This window comes from Dipodomys merriami, unplaced genomic scaffold (assembly GCF_024711535.1).
Source record: "Dipodomys merriami isolate MVZ:Mamm:240054 unplaced genomic scaffold, mDipMer1.0.p SCAF_10, whole genome shotgun sequence".
Classification (NCBI taxonomy): Eukaryota; Metazoa; Chordata; class Mammalia; order Rodentia; family Heteromyidae; genus Dipodomys; species Dipodomys merriami.
This window is the reverse complement of record NW_027202271.1, coordinates 960021-980377: the sequence shown is the minus strand read 5'-3', so window position 1 is coordinate 980377 and position 20357 is coordinate 960021. Positions and strand designations below refer to the sequence as shown.

Below are 20357 nucleotides of genomic sequence, written 5' to 3'. Positions count from 1 at the left end.
CTTCGCCCGCCCCGCCCTCCGCCTCCTCCGGCCCCCCTGCCCCTCTCGCCCGACCCCCCCCCGCGGGAACAAGCCAACGAAAGCGCGCCAGAGGCGGGATCGCCGCGGTTACGCCCTACCGATTGGACGCGCGCCGAGCCACTCCAAGGTACCAACTCCGGGGACACATTCCAGGCTGAGCCGGACGGGCTGGGCGTGGGTGCTGGGGGGGAGGGGGGGGAGGGAAGGAGAAAAGGGAGAAAAAGTTGTCTCCCCCGCAGTCGCGGAGACGGAAGCTCAGGAGGAGGAGACTCTGGAAGGCCGACTTGGAAACTTCTGTCTTTACTCCCTGTCGGGTCGGAAGTGAGACTGACGCGAGCGCGTGCGCGCGCACGGACCCCTGAGGCCGAGCCTGTGGCGTCGCGGCCGCGGAAGCCGGGCTGGGGGCGGGCCTCGAGTGGGGAGCCGCCCCGCCGGCGACCTGGACGCGCAGGGTCCCGACCTGCAGAGACGGCCGGGAAGAGCTGGGAAGGGGATGGGAGGCCGCAGGAGCTAAACTGCTGCCACCAGCCGCGGACTTCGGCTTTGGCAATTGATATGTGAAAAAACGATCACCCCGCTTAGCCTCCCAGAGTCTCCAGAAGGGAAGACGCTGTGATCGTCATCATAGAACCGTTTAAGGGCCTTGCGCGGTCATTGTTTGAGTGCCCAGTTAAAAGGGAGAAAGTTGGATACGGGTGGCTCACGCCTGTAATCCCAACTACTAAGAAAGCTGAGATCTGAGATCCTGGTTCAAAGCCAGCCCAGGCAGACAACTCCAGTAGACCCTTTGCTTCAATTAATCAGCAAAAAGCCAGAAGCAGAGGTGTGGGTCAAATGGTAGAGCACCAGCCTTGAGCAAAATGAGAGTGCAAGGCCGCCAGTTCAAGTCCTAATACCAGCATAAAATAAAATAATAAAATGGAGTTCAACGAACCCCATGAGAACAATTACTGTTGACTGGAACCAATGGCAGTGGCTGAGCTCACATTCACTTTTGACACCAAGGGCTGAGGAAACAAGTGTTTCCATTTGCCCCCATCCGCACCAAAATCGAATTGCTTCATGTACATGGGCTCTAAGAAACAGGTGGGATCCATCATCTTCTAGAGGGAGAATTAATGAATTGACTTTCTGTTGGTTTTGTTTTTATTGGTGACGTCATACTTTCACTATCTGCCAGAAATTGAAGAGGAATGTCCAGAGCCCAACACTGTGATACAGTTCACCCTCTCAGGCCGCCTGTACAGTGAGTGTTAAATTAGCTCTGTGTGTGTGTGTGTGTGTGTGTGTGTGTGTGTGTGTGCGCGCGCGCGCGCGCGCGTGCCTGTGGCTGTACTAAAGCTTGAACTCAGGGCATTGTGGTCTCATTTCACTCTGGGCTGATATTCCAGCACTTGGGCCACACCTGCACTCTGAATTTTTGCTTGTTAATTAGAGATAAGAGTCTCTCTTATTTGTCTGCTGGGTTGGCTTTGAACTGTGATCCTCAGATCTCAACCTCCCCAGTAGCTAGGATTGCAGGTGTGTACCACAAGGCTGGGCTTACAGCTAACCTTTTAATACTCTCCCAGTCTGGCTTCTAATTACCTCCCTGCTTTATCTTCCACTTCATGCCTGAGAACCCTCCTGCTGCAGTCTAACCCACAGATCCCTGCTGGGTTCCCACACTAGGTGTAATTGGAATCCCTACCCTTTTCTCAAGGCCTAATTAAAATCTTCTCTGCCAAGATTTAGCTGTGTATTAGAGACACAGAAAAAGGTAGTGGATCCTAGGCCCAGCTCTACTATTTACGTATTCAGTAGCACGGAACACACCACTAAATCATCCACTTAATGCCAGTAACCAGTGGCTCACACTTGTCATTCTAGCTACTCAGGAGATTGAGATCTAAGGATCTCAGTTCAAAGCCAACACAGGCAAGAAAGCCTATGAAACTCTTATCTTTAATTAACCACCCCAAAATAGCCAGAAGTAGAGATGTGGTTCAAGTAGTAGAGTGCTAGCCTTGAGCAAAAAAAAGCTCAGAGACAGCGCCCAGGTCCTGAGTTCAAGCCTGAGGATTAGCATAAAAAATTTTTTTTCATCTGTCTGAAACTTTAGTTCTCTCTAAAATAAGGCAAAAACAATACCTAAGTCATAAGTTATTTGTAAGGTTTATTGAGATTGTACATTTGTAAATTGTAAATGTGGTTCATGTATGTTCAATACATTTCAATAAATTTTGTGCTTTTCTGGTAAATACAGCAGGTTTCCTGCTGTTACTCCTTTTTACATTCCTTTTACTCCTCTCCCCCCATACATGGAAAGGCTCAAGAAATAAATCTGTCTCTAGAAATGTATCATAATACCATCAGTCTTTCCCATTCTTGTGTGTGTGTGTGTGTGTGTGTGTGTGTGTGTGTGTGTGTGTGTGTGTATGTATGCGTATGCTCGCGCGCGTGCGCGCACCTGCCCTAGGGCTTGAACTCAGGTTAATGTTCTACCACTTGAGCCACAGCTCCACTTCCAGCTTTTTGGTGGTTAATTGGAGATGAGAGTTTTAGGGATTTTCCTACCCTGGCTGACTACAAATTGTGATCCTCAGACCTAAGACTTTTGAGTAGATAGGATTACAAGCATGAGCCACCAGTACCAAGTTCTCCTTTTTTTTTCTGTAGGTTATGGGGGCTTGAATTCAGCCTGGGTGCTGTCCCTGAGTTTTTTTGCTCAAGGCTAGTGTTCTACCACTTTGAGTCACAGCTCCACTTTGGGTTTTATGGTAGTTAGTTGGAAATGAGTCTCAAGGACTTTCCTACCAGGGCTGGCTTTGAACGAACATCCTCAGATCTCAGCCTCCTGAGTAGCGGGGATTATAGGTGTAAGCCACTGGTGCTAGGCTTCAACCATTTCCTAATGTCTTCTACCTTCAAATAATATATAACCAAAAAGTCATCCATTGCCTCTTGTTCTTCTTGTCTCTCTCTGTCTCTCTCTCCCTCTCCTTTCCTCCCTCTTTCTCTTTCCCTCCATTTCCCCTTTTGCTTTTCCCTTTCCTCCTTCTCCCTTCCCCTTCCCCTTTCTTCTCCCTCCTCCCCTCCCATTTCTTCCCTCTCCCTTCCCCTCTCCCTTCCCCTCTCCATTCTTCCCCCCTCTCCCTCCCCTTTCTCATCCTTCCTTTCCCTTTCCCTTCTCCCTGCTATCCCCTCCCTGTCCCTCTCTCCTTCCCTTTCTTTCCTCCTCCTCCTTCTATCTCTCTAAGCTTCTTGGACCAGAGCATTGCCCTAACCAGTTCCTATACTCAAATTAACTCCTTTAGGGTGTCTTCTGAGCAGGCCCTAGAGCCTCTGCTTGGCCCCACTCTCCCTCTCCCTTCCTGAGCTGGTGCACACTTCGGGCTAGTGCCTGCAAGTCCAGCCTCCTGCCCAGCCTCTGGCCTCCTTCCCAGCCTCAGGCCTGCAGGCCTTGGGGGAAGGCAGGGGGGGATAAAAGAAAGCAGGCTCAGCCCTCCCTCTGGAATGAAAACAGCTGCCTGTGGTAGAGTTCACCAAACTCTCTGGGAGTGAGGGAGAGGAAATGCCACAGGGAGATTTCCGTCTTCTCTCCTCTTTTATTTACAAGTGTAGTACTGGAACTTGAACTCAGGGCACTGGGGTCCAGCTTTGCTTTTTCACTCAAAGCTGACACTCTAGCACTTGAGCCACAACCTCTGCTTCTGGCTTTTTGCTGGTTAACTGGTGATAAGAGTCTCTCTGGATTTGTCTGCCCATGCTGACTTTGAACCTAGATCCTCAGATCTAAACCCGCTAAGTATCTAGAGTTGTAAGGTGAATCATCCCAGAAGTCACATTTTGGAATATGAAATTCTGAAGTCTTTATGATACAGTTAGCAGGCTGCAGGCTGCCCATTGTTACAAAGGCCTGCAGTCCCCAAATAACACAGCTAGGAAATATGCTAAGAGAGGAAAGAAAGAACAAAAACGATACCAATAATACCAACAATCCAATTCAGCTCCGATGGTCAGGCCAGACCTGACCTCCTTATTTCACTAGGATTACAGGCCTGAGCCACCAGGGCCTAGCTGTCCTCTCGAGGCTTTTTACCAGAGTTAAGCTCTTATCTATTCTCCACTTTGACTCCAGTAAAATACTGCACTGTTTGAAAAAGAAAAAGAGGGATGGAAGTGGCACTGTGGCTCAAGTGGTAGAGTGCTAGCCTTCAGCTGAAGAGCTGAGAGACAGCGCCCAGGCCCAGAGTTCAAGTCCCATGACTGACAAAAAAAAAAGAAAAAAGAAAAAGAGGGACTGGGAATATGGTGTGGCTTAGTAGTAGAGTGCTTACCTAGCATGCATGAAGCCCTGGATTCGACTCCTCAGCATAACATAAACAGAGAAAAGACGGAATGGCGCTGTGGCTCAATGGTAGTAGTATAGCCCTGAGCTAAAGAAGCTCAGGGACAGTGCCCAGGCCCTTAGTTCAAGCCCCAGGACTGGCAAAAAAAAAAAAAAAAAAAAAAAAAAAAGGAAGAAAAAAGATGCTTAACCACGAAACACATGAATAAAAACCGTTAGCCTCTGGGTATGCTAGAGAAATGCAAAGGAAGCTAAATGGGGCTGGGTGGTGGGGGAGGGAAGCCCAGAGCTCACAGGCTAGCCTGACCCTTTCAACACTACTTCTGTAGTCTAATTGGTCATCTGCCAGGGATCCACCTAAACCTAGGTACCACTGAACTCTGGGATCCTGGCCAGCTCAGAAACAAGCAGACACAGTGGCCACAGCAGAGCATTACAATACAAATGGGGGTTCCTCTATGCCAAGCAGTCTCTTCTAGCTGCACCCTTCATCCATGAGTGAAGCTGGTTCTACTAGCCCCAGTCTTATCATCCGGAGAGTGGGGGAATAATTGCACTGACCTTTAGGATTGTTGGGAAGATTAAATCAGATTATAGGATAAGGTCTGAGAAAATGAAAGGGTGGTGACCAAAAAGGATGTTCAAAGTTTCCCATCATAATTGATGTGCCTGGGTCAAGTCCCAGGATCCCAAAAGAGAAAGACGGGTTGTCTTTTGTTCCATTGACAATCAGCCAGGCATATTTATCAGTGGGATATGTGAGGTGTGTGGAATGGGGTGGGGTGAGGTATCTGGGATAGGATAGATAGTGTAGTCTCCTTCAGCACCCGTGGCTCATGCCTGTAATCCTAGCTACTCAGGAGGCTGAAATCTGAGGATCACAGTTCAAACTAGTTGGGGCAGGAATGTCAGTGAGACTCTTAATTATTTCCAATTAACTACCAAAAAGCCAGAAGTAGTAGAACATTAGCCTTGAGCACAAAAGCTCTGGGACAGTGACCAGGACTCCAAGTTCAAGCCCCAGGACTGCACACAAACATCAACAAATGTACAAAGTCTCTGATGGCTTGAATGCTTATTGTTAGCGAAATGAGTTCCCTTCCCATAGCTTAGTCCACTCCTTCCCTTCTCCACAGCTTAGCATGCTCCCTTCCTAGGCAACAGTAGGCCCAAGTAGTAAAAGCAGTAAATAATCAACTTCCAACCCCCTTTACCTTGGGATGGCGCTTCTCTGGGGCAGCTACCACCATATAAGACAAAAGGAGCCCCTTAGAGTGACCTTCAGGTGTGGGCAGCTGCAGGACCCTTATTTACTACTTAGAATGCAGCCATACATCCTAGTCTGTCATGATGAAGTCCCTGGCCCACACATCCACACCAGGGTCTCCGCCTCCTAGCCCCTTCTAGCCCCTCCTAAACCTCCTAGGTTATATAGGTCACCTCAGACAATAGCCCGTGCTTCTTCTCACTTCTCCCTTGTGAGAAGGGGTCTTGCTGGCTCCCTTTCCCAGCAATAAACCTTTCTTTGTTCTCTGAACCTGGATGTCTGCATGGTTCTCTGGCAAAGTCTAATTAATTTTTTTTAAGCTTACGCTTATGGTCTGAGGGTTTCTGCTGCAGGGAGAGTGATTTCTTCCCCCTCCCTCTCCCTCCTTTCTGAAATCCTTCCCTTCTCCCATTCCCATGTCCTCCTCCATCCTCCCCTATCCCATTGTAAAGACAATCCTTCTCCCCTATTCTCCTCCCCCCCTTCCTCCTTTCACCACCTTCGCCTCCTCCCTCGCCTTCTTCTCTCTTCCTCCTCCTTCCTCATCCTCCATTCTCTTCCTCCTTTCCCCCTCCCCTTCTTGCCTGCTCCCCAATCAGTGTGCTCCTGACAGGGCACTGGGCCCTCAGACCTTCCCTGTGATTGCATGACTTGCTCAGAAAAGTGTTAATTCCTCACCTATGACTCCTTTATTCTATAAATAAATATAGCCTTAGGAGGCAAATGAACATAACCCTGATGTCTAAAACAGGACAGGACAAAAGTAGCTGATCCTTATAAGATTAATCCTCAGGAGGAGGCAAAGAAAGTTCTGTCTGTCTGTCTGTCTACTAGGACTTGAACTTGGGGCCTGGGTGCTGTTCCTTAGCTTTTTTGATCAAGGCTGGTGCTCCACCACTTGAGCCACAACTCCTTTTCTGGCTTTTTACTGGTTAATTGCAGATTAAGTGTCTCATGAACTTTCTTGCCCAGGCTGACTTCAAACCAAGATCCTAGATCTGAGCCTCCTGAGTAGCTAGGATTACAGGTGTGAGCCACCTGTGTCTGGCCCGACTCTTTTTTTTCCTTCTTAACATCATAATGAAATCATATCTTTTGCCCTTTAGGTCAGACATCTCAGTATCTTACAAATGAGTCATAAGAAAGCAGGAGTTTCATCCATCCCACTGGTCACTCTCACTAGTGTACTCAATAAATGTACAAAGGAATCTGACTTGTTCAGTTGAAATCTCTGTGTACAACTACTTCAAATTTTAAAAAATTTATGGAAAGGAAACACAATGAAGCAAGTGAAACACAATGATAACAAGATATGCCTTGACTTTGTTCCCATTATAATTATAGTAAGTCTAAACTCTTTTAAGACTAAGTGATCTAAGAGGTTATAGAAAGATAAGACAATCTCCCATCTCTCTCTCTCTCTCTTTTTTGGTCTCTTTTTCATTAACCCTATAATTATATCCTCTTCATTCTAGTTGCTTATGGAAGGAATGAAGTAGAACAGAGCCATGTAATTAATGTAATGATGTTTGATTAATATGCAATGAAAATTACATGTTGTAAACTAGTACATTCTAAACTTCTCCATGATCTGACAAAATATACCATCAAACCAAACAATGTCATAAAGAAATTTGATTTCAAGATAAACTCAATCTTCATCCACAAATAAATATCCTACCAACTTTGGCTTTACATACAGTGAAAACACTTTACTTTGTTCTGTTCATTTCTTTCAGGGAAGATAAAATGCTTTCATATTTCTGTGTATATGTGTGTCTTTGTGTGTGTGATGTATGTGTGCACATGCATGTGCACCAGAACTGGGGCTTAGACTCAGGCCCTGGGTTCTGAACAGTCTCACTTTCTCCAAGGGTTGGCTTCAACCCTCAATCCTCAGACCTCAGTGTCATGAGAAGCTAGGATTACAGGTGTGCCACCAATACTTGGCTAGGTTATTGCTTTTATTCTGTGTTATCTCACTCAGTGTCTGGAGAAAAGCACTTGTACTGATCCTGGGCTTGAGCACTATCCCTGGGCTTTTATGCTCAAAGTTGCACTCTACCATTTGAGCCACAGCTCCACTTCTGGCAGCTTTTTGCTGTTTAATTAGTAACTTAAATTTCACAGAGCTGGCTTTGAACCTCAAACCTCAGATCTCAAGCTCCTGAGTAGGTAGGATTACAGATGTGAGCCACCTGTGCTTGGCTCACTATGAGATTCTCTTTATTTTTCTTCTTTCTTCCTTCCTTTCTTTCTCTTTCTTCCTCCCTCTCTCCTTCCCCTCCCACTCTCCCTTCCTTTTTCTCTTTCTTTCTTTCTCTTTCTTTTTGTCCGTCTGTCTTTCCTTCCTTCCTTCTTTCCTTCCTCCCTTCCTTCCTTCCTCTCTCTTTCTCTTTTTTCTTTTTGTCCATCTTTTTTTCTTTTTGTCCATCTGTCTGCCTGCCTACCTTCCTGCCTTCCTTCCTTCCTGCCTGCCTGCCTGCCTGCCTTCCTTCCTTCCTCTCTCTCTCTCTCTCTCTCTCTCTCTCTCTCTCTCTCTCTCTCTCTCTCTCTCTCTCTCTCTCTCTCTCTTTCTTTTCTTTCTTTTTTCTTTGTAGGTCATGGGGCTTGAACAGTCTGGGGTGTTGTTCCTGAGGTCTTTGGCTCAAGGCTAGCACTCTACCACTTGGAACCACAGCACCATTTCCATCTTCTAGTAGTTAATTGGAGCTAAGAATCTTACAGACTTTGCTGCTCAGGCTGGCTTTGACTGTGATTCTCAGATCTCAACCTCCTGAATAGCTAGAATTACAGGCATCAGCCACCAGTGCCCAGCCACCATGAGACTTTTCTTATTATATTTATTTATTTACTTATTTTATTTTGCCATGCTGCGTTTCAAACCCAGGGCCTTACACACACTAGACATACACTTCACTACTGAGCTACATCCTGATCCCATAGATTTTTTTTTTTTTTTTTTTTTTTTTTTTTTTTTGGTGGTTGTGGGGCTTGACCTCTGGGCCTGGGCACTGTCCCTCAGATCTTCAGCTCAAAGCGAGCACTCTACCACTTGAGCCATAGTGCCACTTCCGGCTTTTTCTGCTTATGTGGTGTGGAGGAATCGAACCCAGGGCCTCATGCATGCAAGGCAAGCACTCTGTCACTGAGCCAGCTTCCCAGCTCCTGAGTCCCATAAATTCTTAACTATTTATTTTTTTCAGCAAGAGGTCCCATAATTTCCTCTGAGCTGAGCGCTTGATGTAGTTCATCGTGCCTAGAAGAGTTAAGTAACATTCCCAAGATGAAGTAACTTTTTCAAGATCCCTGAGTCTGTTTTTAGGGTTGTGCCTTACCAAATGGCTTAGACAACCGAAACTTATTTTCTCCTCCTCGTTCACATATCTCAAGTCCAAGGTCCAGATGTCCACGGGGGTTTGTGTCTGCCACCTCCCTTTTTAGCTGGTGGATGGCTGACTTCTGTCTTTTTGAGGTCTTCAGGATTAGGGCCCATAGTAATGATCTGGGTTTAACTTAATTACAGCTGCAAAGACCATCTCCAACTGGGCTGCAGTGGCTCACACCTATAATCCTAGCTACTCAGGAGGCTGAGATATGAGGGTTGAAGTTCAAAGTCAGTCCTGGTAGACAAATCTGAGAGATCTTTTTTTTTTTTTGGTCAGTCGTGGAGCTTGAACTCTGGGCTTGAGCACTGTCCCTGTGCTCTTCAGCTCAAGATGAGTACTCTACCACTTGAGCCACAGCACCACTTCCAGTTTTCTAGCGGTTTATTGGAGATAAGAGTTTCACAAACTTTGCTGCTGGGGCTGACTTTTTTTTTTGGGGGGGGTCCAATCGTGGGGCCTGAACTCTGGGCCTGGGCACTGTCCCTCAGCTCTTCAGCTCAAGGCTAGTGCTCTACCACTTGAGCCACAGCGCCACTTCCAGCTTTTTTCTTTTTACATATGTGGTGCTGAGGAATCAAACACAGGGCCTCAGGCATGCAAGGCAAGCGCTCTACCACTGAGCCACCTTCCCAGCTTTGAACTGGCTTTAATCCTCAGATCTCAGCCTCCTGAGTAGCTAGGATTACAGGTGTGAGCCAAGGTGCCGGCTAAATATGAGACATCTTTATCTCCAGTTAACCAGCAACACCCAGGAGTGGAGCTGTGACTCAAATGGTAGAGCACCAATATTGAGCCAAAAAAGCTAAGGGACAGCACCCAGCTCTTAGTTCAAGCCCCAATATTAGCAGAGAGAGGGAAAGAGAGAGGTTTTGGCTCAAGGCTAGCACTCTACCACTTGGAACCACAGCACCATTTCCATCTTCTAGTAGAGGGAGAGAGGGAAGGAGGGAGGGAGAGGAAGAGAAGAGGAGAGAAGAGAAAAAGAGAGGAGGGGAGGAGAGGGGAGGGGAGGAGAGGAGAGGAGAGGAGAGCTCAATGTTCTAGCCAGGCACTGGTGGCTCATGCCTATAATCCTAGCTACACAGGAGGCTGAGATCAGAGGATCACAGCTCAAAGCCAGCAGGGCTAGAAAGTCTGTGAGACTCTTATCTCCAATTAACCACCAGAAAACCAGAAGTGGTGCTGTGGCTCAAGTGGTAGAGCGCTAGCCTTGAGCTGAAGAGCTCAGGGACAGAGCCCAGAGTTCAAGCCCCTCAGCTGACGAACGAACGAACAGAAAAGAAACTCACTGTTCTAGTGTGAAAAAGGAAGCTGACAACTTGATGTTACAGATGAAGGAAGATAGGATGGAGAAGGACAATGGAAGGATGACTGATCAAAATGCATTGTACACATAAATGAACGTGCTAAATTGTACCACCCTTGTACAACAATTTATAGATTTAAAAAACTTGAAATAATATTAATGAAGCACACAACAGAACAACATTGGGAAAAACACAAAAGCACTGAGGAAAAAATAGGAGTACAGCCAAAATGTTAGCAGGAATTATATTTGAATAAATAAAGTATAATCATTAAAATAATAAGCATGCAAACCATACTTTATTAAACCAATTATTTTTTATTATTATTTATAATAGTAAATGTTTGTAATTCATAATTGATAAACAAAATAACAAATTTTTAATTTTTTTGTTCTTTTTTGGTACTGGGGATTGAACCCAGGACATTGTACTTTCTGGGCAAGTACTGTGCCATTGACTGAGCTACATCCCAGCCCTTAAATTATATTATTATTTATTAATAGTAATAATTTTTGTGTGTGCTCATCCTGGGGCTTGAACCTAGGACCAGGTCACTCTCTTTCAGCTTTTTTGCTCAAGGCTAGCGTTCTGCCACTTAGCCACAGCTCCACTTTCGGTTTTCTGGTAATTAATTGGAGATAAACGTCTCAGATTTGGGGCTGGGAAGGTGGCTCAGTGGTAGAACGCTTGCCTTGCATGCATGAGGCCCTGGGTTCGATTCCCCAGCACCACTATAAGCATAAAGAAAAAAAGCCAGAAGTGGTGCTATGGCTCAAGTGGTAGAGCGTTAGCCTTGAGCTGAAGAGCTGAGGGACAGCGCCCAGGCCCAGAGTTTAGGCCCCACTACCAGACCCAAAAAAAACACCAAAAACAAAACTCAGATTTTCCTGCCCAAGCTGCTTCGAACCACAATCCTTACATCTTAACCTCCTCAGTAGCTAGATTTATAGGCTTGAGCCATTATTACCTGCACTAGGTGTTGTTTTTGTTTCATTTTTAAAAAAAAGTCCCATTTGTCCTACTTACTCAGGAGGCTGAGATCTGAGGATCATGGTTTCAAGCCAGCCCTGGCAGAAAAGTCCATGAGACTCTTATCTCCAATAAACCACTAAAAAAATGGAAGTGGTGCTGTGGCTCAAGCAGCAGAGCACCCGCCTTGAGCTAAAAAGCACAAGAACAGCGCCCAAGCCCTGAGTTCAAGCCCCATGATCACCACCAACAACAAAAAAATCCCGTTTCCTTGATGCCTGATTCTAAACACTCCCCTCCTTCATCTCAGTTGTTTTGATGTATTTACACTGTCTGTGTCCAAATTGGAAATGAGGTTCTTAGCACTCCAATGAGTTTCCTTAATCCCTGCCTGTTTCAGCAAACTCATTGCTCACTGCTGGCAGCTGAGGCCAGCCAAGAATGACACAAAAAGAGCAGACAACAGGTGCTGGATTCAGTAGACAGAAGTGACTTTGTGTGACTTGGGAGTAGAAGACTAGTGATTTTGTTTTGTTTTTTTTTTCTGATTTGAAGCAGTCAACTGTGCTATTTTGAAATCTACCAAAGGCAGACAGTCCAAGAACCTGTAATTGTAGCAGGCTCATCTTTTCTGGCATGTGTAGTTTGCAAAAGGTAGGATGGGCCGAACGGTAATTCAGTGGTAGGTGAGCTGAGATTACAGGAATGCCTGTTCTGTGTTGCCATTTTGTTTATGATAGCAAGTGCTGACTTTCTTGTGTCCTTGCTTTTCTAAGAAAGGGTAAGAACTGCTCTTAGATGCTGACCTGGGCATTTCATGAAGGTAAATGGAGCATCCAGTCTTGGTGCTTTTCCACTCACTGACTGAGGGAATACAAAAGGCTGAATTGTTCCCCACTCCAAATTCACCCAAATTCACTAGTGGAAGTGCTTGCTTCTGACATGTCAGATAGGAATGTTTTCAGAGATAGTCTTTTTGCTCAAGGATTCATACTCTTAGATTTCACACACACACACACACACACACACACACACACACACACACACACACGGCTGGCACTCTACCACATGTGCTAAAGCTTCACTCCCAGCTTTTGCTGATTAAGTGAATACTCATACTGTAAGATATTAAATAGGTTGGTTTCATTAGGTAGCCAATGTGCTATTCAGGCAGAAGAAGTTTATTTACCAAACCACTGCCCCAGCCATGCACGGTGGAGAGGCATGGCGGAAAAGGAAGGGGGACCCACCCCCTGGGCCAGGACTTATCTAGGCCAGGGACAGGAAGAGGTGTGGCCACACTGGATCTGGATGTGACCTCAGGGTCTGAGACCCTCCAGAGGTCAGATGGGAGGCTTGTGATCAGAGGTGGCCCAGGATGTGACCTAGCAGGAGGGGAAAGTCTGCCAGTTACCTAGGTAACAGATACTGGATGGAAACTTAGCCAAGAGGGAGGGAGGTGTCGTGCAGACCTTATACATACAAGTATCTCAGATTTGTCTGCCTGGGCTGGCTCAAGTGGTAGAGCGCTAGTTCAAGCTAAAGAGCTGAAGGACAGCATCCAGGCCCAGAGTTCAGGCCCCACAACTGACAAAAAAAGAAAAAGAGAAAAAAGAAAAAAAGAAAAAAAAGAAAGTCTGATACAACCAATTGCTAACTCCAAAAGATCACCTGTAATTATGCTAGCTGGGGAAAAATAGTCTTTCAAAATCAAATTCTCAAGAAGAAAGTGTTAAAGAGCAAAAACAAAACAAAAAGCCTGGACACTGCCTCTTAGCTTTTTCATTCAAGGATGGTGCTCTACTACTTGAGCCACAGCTCCACTTTCAGCTTTTTGCTCATTAACTGGAGATAAGACTTTTCTGCCCAGGCTGGCTTCCAACCATGATCTTCAGATCTCAGCTTCCTGAGTTACTAGCATTACAGATGTGAGCCACTGATGCCAGGCCATGTCTTGCGTTTTGACCTAGCCAGTGTGCCTCTGGGAACAATCAGGACTTTTACCACGAGCTAGACTACTTCTGTAATTAGGGAAGAGGAAGGAAGTTGTTTTGAAAATAAACTAAAAGCCAAGAGCTGATGGCTCAGGCCTATAATCACAGCTACTCAGGAGGCTGAGATTGGAGGAACACAATTCAAAGCCAGCCTGGACAACGAGAAAGTCTGAGAAACTTTATCTTCAGTTAACCCCCAGAAAACTGCAAGTGGCACTATGGCTCAAGTGGTAGAGTGCTAGCCTTGAACTGAAGAGCTGAGGGACAGTGCCCAGGCCCAGAGTTCAAGCCCCATGACCAACAAAAAAAAAAAAGGAAAATTAACACGAAAGTGAATTAAGCAGGCAAAGATGATCTTTTCTTTTCTTTTATGTATTCATACAACCTTTGCTCTGACTTGAATGGAGCTCCCTGGGGAGAGGGCCAAAGAGGAAAGCCAGCAGGAAGCTCTGCAGGGAGGACCCTGAACTCAGCCAGGCTTCAGATTCTCCTCACTCTTTCTCTTTGCTTTATTCAGACAGTTCATTTTGGTGAGGCCACAGGCATTTGTAAAATTCTGCAGCATGGAACACCAGCAGAGTCAGCCTTTTTCTTCTTTTTATGGCTCAGTGTTTGTGAGTTGCTCAGGGAATATATGTGAGGAAAGGTTCCAATCTCTAGCTGGGTTGTGAGCCAAGGTAAAAATCCTTCTTCCTCCCCTCCTCCCTCCCTCCCTTTTTTCCTTCCTTTCCTCCTTCCTCCCTCCTTTGCTCCTCCTTCCCTCCCTTCCTTCTCTTCTCTTTCTTTCTCTTCCTTTTTCTCTCTGTCTTTCTTTTTTGTTTTTTTTTTTTTGTCAGTTGCAGGGCTTGAACTCTGGGCCTGGGCACTGTCCCTGAGCTCTTCAGCTCAAGGAGAGCAGTCTACCACTTTGAGCCACAGCACCACTTCGTTTTCTGGTGGTTAATTAGAGATAAGAGTCTCACTCATGGACTTTCTCCTGCCTGGGTCAGCTCAGCTTTGAAACTTGATCCTCAGATCTCAGCCTCCTGAGTAGCTAAGGTTACAGATGTGAACCACCTGCACTTGGCCCAAAGTAGAGGTTTTAAGAGCTGTAGAAATAACACAGGACAACAGCTTTTATCTTGGTTGTTCTTCATCATTATAATCATCTTCTCATGATGATAAACTTTGAATAATAGATTGCATGCTACAGAATCTGATGGGGAGCCCAGTGGCAGTGGTTTACACCTGTAATCCTAGCTACTCAAGAAGGCTGAGATCTGAGGATCAAGGTTCAAAGCCAGCAGGACTCAGATCCAATAAACCACCAAAAAGCTGGAAGTGGAGCTGTGGCTCAAATAAAACAGTGCCAGCCTTGAGCAAAAAGAACTCAGGAATAGAGCTCAGACACTGAGTTAAAGCCTCATGACAGATTAACAACAACAACAAAATTTGACCTTAATCTGTTTGATTAGTAGATTGATGAGCTCCTGGCACAAAAGGCCCCGTAGAGAGGCATTTGCCAGATCCTATCTCAGTGAGCAGTGGCAAGTGCCCAGTGCCCTTGAGATTGAAGTGAGGAGGAAAAGGACAGGCAGGCTCAGGTTGCCGTGGAATGACCTTTGCAGACCTCTGTCCTGAGAGAGAGGGAACTGGGCCCAATGAATCTTGTTCTGCACAGTGCCCAGAGTCATTCCTGAGAGCCTTTGATAAGACTGACTAAGAGGCTGATGTGGATGGAGTAGAAGATTGAGTTGAAGCTGGCTGAAGAACTGAAGGACAGACGGGAGGAAGGAAAAGGCGGGGGGGGGGTTGCAGGGGGGGCAACAAAGACAGCCACTCTGCCCTTTGGTTTTATTGGTGGTGGTGGTGGTGGTGGTGGTGGTGGTGGTGGTGGTGGTGGTGGTGGTGGTGGTGGTGGTGGTGGTGGTGGTGGTGGTGGTGGTGGTGGTGGTGGTGGTGGTGGTGGTGGTGGTGTGTGTGTGTGTGTGTGTGTGTGTGTGTGTGTGTGTGTGTGTGTGTGTGTGTGTGTGTGTGTGTGTGTGTGTGTGTGTGTGTGTGTGTGTGTGCGCGCGCGCCAGTACTAGGGCTTGAACTCTGGACCTGGGTGCCATCCCTGAGCTCTTTAGCTCAAGGAGAGTGTTCTACCTCTTGAGCCACAGCCCCACTTCTGTTTTCTGGTGGTTAATTGGAGATAATCTCCAGGACTTTCCTCCCTGGGCTGGCTTTGAGTTGCGATCCTCAGATCTCAGCCTCCTGAGTAACTAGGATTACTAGCATAAGCCACCGGGCCTGGCTCATTCACTGTGTTTCTGTCCTCTCCACTTTCATACTCAGATGCAAAGGATAATAGTAGGTATTATCATAACTTTCTTTGACCTACCAAATTAAAACATTGCTCTGATCCTTAAACAAATAATATTTGGATAAACAAACATACCCTGCTTTAAGTGAGCTTTCTGTAAGAGATAAAATAATCCACTGTGTACTTCTAAAAAACCCTAAGGGACAGAAACAGGCTAACAAGCCTTCCCCGTGATAAAGGTTGTCCCTGTAAGCACCAGGTTATTAAAATTAATGGACCAGGGCTGGGAAGGTGGCTCAGTGGTAGAGCGCTTGCCTTGCATGCCTCTGAGGCCCTGGGTTCGATTCCTCAGCACCACATAAGCAAAAAGAAAAAAGCCAGAAGTGGCGCTGTGGCTCAAATGGTAGAGCACTAGCCTTGAGCTGAAGAGCTGAGGGACAACGCCCAGGCCCCACAACTGGACTCAAAAAAAAAAAAAATTAATGGACCAACGAAAAAAGAAAAAGAAAAAGAAGTACAGTGAACGTCTTCACAGTGGCACACCAACACTTAAGGTAAAGTAGAATTATTCATATAACCCTTGGGTGGCTGGCTGCTGGGGCTCACACGTGTAATCCTAGCTACTCAGGATGCTGAGATCTGAGGATCGAGGTTGGAGGTTTGAAACCACAGTGCAGGCAGGAAAGTCTGTGAGACTCATCTCCAATTAACCAGCAAATAATCCGAAGAGCAAGTATGGCTCAAGCACTATCATACTAGTCTTGAGGGAAAAAACCAAATGAGAGAAGAGGTCCTGAGTTCAAGACCCAGTACCAGCACACACATGCACACACATGCACCACACGCACAGACATCCCAATCACAAGCCTCGTATAAGTATAGCTCCTTTCTGTCAATCACAGACTTTCAGTGGTCCCTAGGGGAGGTGTTCCAAAAATTGCTTAAGGCTAACTTTCCATCCTATGATTGTCCTGTGATTTTCCCATGACTACAGACTTACTTTCTATGCCCCTATGCTGTCTATAAGCATATAATGTTTTAATAAACTTTGTCCATACCTACATGGGGTGTTCCACTTTCTGCCTACCAGGTACTACATTCCCGTCTCATTGTGTGAACAGCAACGGGTACAAATTAATAAAACTTTAACAAGGTCAGCCATGTTCAAGCTCTTCAAATGCTTTTCTAATTCTACTAGACCTGAGAACTTGAACTGATAGAAAATTGCAAGAATGAAAAGGAAATAAACAAGTGAAAGTGAAATAGTTACCTAATCAGAAATAAAGGTCAAATGAAAAAAGTCTTAGCCAGGGGCTGGTAGCTCACTTGCACTTTGAGGTTTATAGTTGAGAGCCAACCCAAGAAGAAAAATCCTTGAGAATCATCTCCAATTAACCACCAAAAAGGCAAAAATGGATCTGTGGCTCAAGCGTTATAGTGCTAGCTTTGAGCAGAAAAGCTCAGGGAAAACTGACAGACCCTGAGTTCAAGCCCTAGCATCAGCGCACACAGAGCTAGACAGCAAAGTCTGGAATTCAGTGTGGGAAAGATCTGCAAGAATAGGACAATGGCAGCTGTGCTAAAGCAAATGTGAGCTTACCAATGCAACCACAATGGCAGTTTCTTGCTTCCTAAACCTGGCCCTCTGCGGTTAGCTCTGATTTGGTGATGGTTGCTCAGTAACCATCTTCCTTTCTTTCCTTATGCTTTTAGTCCTACCATGTAGGGATGTCTTTGATATTCAGTAATTAATCACATTTCAGATGTCAGCAGACTTGAAGCTGCCTCCCAACTTTTATTCACCCACTCCACCTGTCCAAGTACAATGTCTAAAGAAGACCACATTTTCTATTGGTCATACTGGGGTTTGCACTCTAGGCTTCATTCTGGACAGGGAGATGCTCTATCACTGTGCAACACTCCCTCACTCTCTTTGGTTAGTTTTGAGATATGTTCCCTGGGCTGACCTGTTTTATCCTTGTCCTGTTTATACTTTCTACCATAGCTAAGATGTTAAGCATGTACTACCACATCTAACTTTTGTTGTCAAGATGGGGTCTTGTGAACTTTTTTCCCTTGGCTGGTCTAGAAACATTATCCTTCTGGTCTCAGCTTCCTGGATAGCTGGCATAAGAGCCACATAACAGTAAACAGTTATTGAGGTGTGGTTGTATGAATCCTTTATCCAGGCTGGCCTCAAACCATAATCCTTTAATTCTGATTCTCAATCGGCTAGGATTGTAGGTACATGCCTAGATGGTAAGTTTGCTTATTTTTCTTATTTTTCTTCTTGGCTTTTTGTGTAGTACTAGAGTTTGCACTGAGGACTTGGATGCGGGCCCTTAAAGAATTCTCTCCTGCCCAAAGAAAACTTTAAACCTCCATCTCTATCTTGGGAATTTAATCCAAAGAAATATTCAAAAATACTATCAGTAATCCCTTATACATGTAGTTGTCATTTTAAAATTGCTTAAGTACATGAAGTATATCTGAGCTGCCATTACTAAATTCAGGCTTAATAGTTCATTCACATTATTTTTTAAAATCAAGCATCTTATTATCCTTTAGGTTGCTGTAACTGAACACCACACCCTGAGACATGTCTAAAGGAATGTATTCCTTGTGACTCTTGAGGCTGAGAAGACCAAGGCTGAGGAACCACAGCTGCTGGGGGCCTTCTTGCTGCATCATTTCTTGGAAGAAGGAAGGGTCAAAACCAGAGAAGAAGAGAGCCGAAGGACACAAGGAGGCTGATTAGCCCAGTCCTGTGCTGGTGACATAATGAATTTGAACAGGCAGAGCTCTTACAATCCAGTTACCTCACAGTAGACTCACTTCCCCATTCTGTGGCCCTGGGAATTAAGTTGCTGATGCATAAACTTTGGTGGGCATATTCAACCTATAATGTGATGAAAACATATTTCTTCTATCTTCCTTTAAAACATGTGTTATCTTTATAACATATATAAACTGAACAACTAGAAGAATGAAAGCCAAATGTTAATTGGGTGACTTTGAATGGTAAAATCAGGGTGAGCTTTGATTTAGAAATATGTAGTTATTTGGTACTTTCCTAGCATTAAGATTAGAAATAAAGCCAGGTACTGTTGGTGCAAGACTGTAATCCTACTTACTCAGGAAGCTGAAATCTGAGCACCATGGTTCAAAGCCTGCCTAAGCAGAAAGTCTATGAGACTCATATCACCAGTTAACTATCAAAAAGACAGAAATAGCCAGGCGCTGGTGGTTCACACCTGTAATCCTAGCTATTCACGAGGCTAAGATCTGAGGACTCAGTTCAAAGCCAGCCCAGGCAGAAAAGTCCGTGAGACTCTGATTGCCAATAAACCACTAGAAAACCAGAAGTGGCGCTGTGGCTTAAGAGGTAGAGCGCTCACCTTGAGCTGAAGAGCGCAGGGACAGTGCCCAGGCCCAGAGTTCAAGCCCCACGACCAACAACAACAACAAAAAAGACAGAAGTAGAGCTATAGATCAATGTAGTAGAGCGCCCTAAATTCAAGCCTCAATACTGGCATAAAAATGAAAGAAAAAAGAAACTATATTCTTTTTAATAACATAAACAATACTCAAAAAATAAAATAAAAACCAGAAAAGCAAAAAAGAGTCAATATTTGCTGGAAATTCAAGAATGTAAAATTTATTTCCTGTCATCCTCCAAATAAGTATAAAATAATTTACTGTTGTTTAAAATTTCACATTTAGTAGCATATTTCTTGGTAAACACTTCATATATTTTCTAAGATAAAAATAAATGAAATATAAGTACTAATTCTTGGTCATTATAGTAATGGAAGTCTATTTTCCTTTTCTGCCTGTTTTGAGATTTGAATTTAAGGCCCAAGGTTTCTTAGTTGGTGCTCTACCATTTGGTCATGGCTCTAGCCTGAGTTTTCCTGGATATTTTGGGGACTGTGTCTTGCAAACTTACATCAGATGGATTCACAAGTGAATTCCATAAGACCTTTAAAAATGAATTAACACCAGTACACTTCAAACTTTACCATGATATATAAAGGAAAAGATCATTCTATGAAGCCAGCATTATATTCATCCAAAACAAGGTTCCTTAATACTTGGTAACTGAATTCAACAATTAATCAAAGAAATCATTCATGAAGATCAAGTCTACTTCAGCCCAGAGATGCAAAACTAGTTCAATATATGTAAATCAATAAACATAATACATGACATTAACAGAGCCTCTGACAAGAATCACCTGATCAGCTATAGATGCAGAAAAGGCCTTTGACAAAATCCAACATCCATTTATCATAAAAGCTCTGGAGAATCTAGGAATAGAAGGAACAAACCTCAACACAGTAAAGCCAATATATGACAAACCTACAGCCAACATGACGCTAAATGTTCAAAAGCTAAAACCATTTCCTCTATAATCAGGAAAAAGATGATGATGTCCACTCTGTCCAATCCTTTATGACAGAATACTGGAATTCCAAGCCAAAACAATGAGACAAGAGAAAGACAGAAAAGGGATACAAATAGACAAAGAAGTCAAACTATCCCTATGTGCAGATGACATGTTCTTGTAACTAAAAGGACCCTAAAGAATCCATGCCCACACTATCTAGAGCTGATCAACTACTTCAGCAAAGTAGTAAAGCACAAAATTAACACACAAAAAATCAATAGCTTTCCTGCATACCAGCAATGTGCAGAGAGAGAAATCAGGAAAACAATTCCATTTGCAGTAGTCTCAAAAAAACTAAAATAAAAATATCTAGGAATAAGTCTAACCAATTAAGTGGGAAAGAAAC

The 20357-nt window shown here is 44.7% G+C and overlaps 1 protein-coding gene and 1 long non-coding RNA gene across 3 annotated transcripts in view; one reads left to right on the top strand and one right to left on the bottom strand.

Annotated features, from left to right (window-relative positions):
• Window positions 1–357, bottom strand: part of Ppfibp1 (PPFIA binding protein 1) — a 132264-nt gene extending 131907 nt beyond the window's left edge. Inside the window, exon 1 of the mRNA XM_070038057.1 lies at window positions 120–357. The gene's annotated coding sequence lies outside the window, so the exon portion shown is untranslated. The remainder of the gene's footprint in view (window positions 1–119) is intronic.
• On the top strand, window positions 66–19277 carry LOC138838733 (uncharacterized). Of its 2 annotated transcripts, none has more exons than XR_011375734.1 (4): window positions 66–148; window positions 1202–1267; window positions 15914–16115; window positions 18130–19277. It is a non-coding gene; the product is annotated as an uncharacterized lncRNA (long non-coding RNA). The 2 variants fall into 2 exon arrangements; XR_011375735.1 differs by lacking the exon at window positions 66–148 and adding an exon at window positions 530–1107.
• The last annotated feature ends 1080 nt before the right edge of the window (window positions 19278–20357 follow it).